A 1,138-nucleotide genomic window follows, 5' to 3' on the forward strand; every position below is an offset into this window, starting at 1 on the left:
CAGATATGTGGGGAGCCAGAGAAAAAGCAAGGGCAACACTGGACCCCTGCTGAACCAGATGGGGCAACTGACACCCAGGAAAAAGCCAACCTATTAAATGGGTATTTTGCGTTGGTCTTTCATCAGTACCATGGGACGCCCATGCCCACTACAGGACAGGGAGGTCCAGGTGAGGGAGATCCCCTGCCCTCCATTAATGCTGACCCCTTGAAGGAACACCTTGAGAAGCTGGATACCTTCAAGTCAGCCAGTCCTGACAATCTACACCTCAGGGTACTCAAGGAGCTGGAAAGCGTCATAGCCCAGCCTCTGGCACAGATCTTTGAAAACTCCTGGTGCTCTGGTACTGTAGTGCCTGAAGACTGGAAGAAGGCCAATGTGGTGCCGATCTTCAAGAAAGGGAGGAAAGTGGATCCGGCTAACTATAAGCCTATCAGCCTGACTTCTATCCCGAGGAAGATCTTAGAAAAGTTTATGAAAGAGGTCATCCTTAATGGACTGGCTGACGCCAACATCCTGAGGGATAGCCAGCATGGGTTTGTTGCGGGTAGGTCTTGCTTGACCAATCTCAGTTCCTTCTACGACCAGGTGACCTATCACCTGGAGAAGGGAAAAGAGATTGATGTCATATATCATGACTTCAAAAAAGCCTTCAATCTTGTATACCATGATCACCTCTTGGCGAAATAATGGCCAATTGTGGCCTTGGGTCCACCACGATCCACTGGATGGAAAATTGGCTCCGTGGTTGGACCCAGAGGGTACTAATAGATGGAAGTCACTCATCATGGTGTCCTGTAACCAGTGGGGTCCCCCAAGGCTCTGTCCTTGGACCCATATTGTTCAACATCTTCATTAATGATGTGGACACTGGAGTCAGAAGTGGACTGGCCAAGTTCGCCAATGACACCAAACTTTGGGGAAAGCATCCACACCAGAAGATAGGTGGGTGATCCAGGCTGACCCAGACAGGCTCAGCAAATGGGCGGATGAGAACCTGATGGTGTTTCACACCAAAAAATGCAAGCTCCTCCACCTTGGGAAGAAAAACCTGCTTGGCTTGGCAGTGCTATGCTGGCTAGCACTACAGAAGAAAGAGACTTGGGGGTCATCATTGACCACAAGATGAACATGAGCC

At 49.8% G+C, this 1,138-nt stretch overlaps 1 protein-coding gene across 4 annotated transcripts in view; it reads right to left on the reverse strand.

Moving 5' to 3' along the window:
* The window catches only part of CNTLN (centlein), a 370,048-nt gene that overhangs the window by 94,352 nt on the left and 274,558 nt on the right, over positions 1-1,138 (reverse strand). The gene's annotated exons all lie outside the window — the stretch shown is intronic.

This window comes from Crocodylus porosus, unplaced genomic scaffold, assembly GCF_001723895.1.
Source record: "Crocodylus porosus isolate Cpor-Errol unplaced genomic scaffold, CroPor_comp1, whole genome shotgun sequence".
NCBI classification, from domain to species: domain Eukaryota; kingdom Metazoa; phylum Chordata; order Crocodylia; family Crocodylidae; genus Crocodylus; species Crocodylus porosus.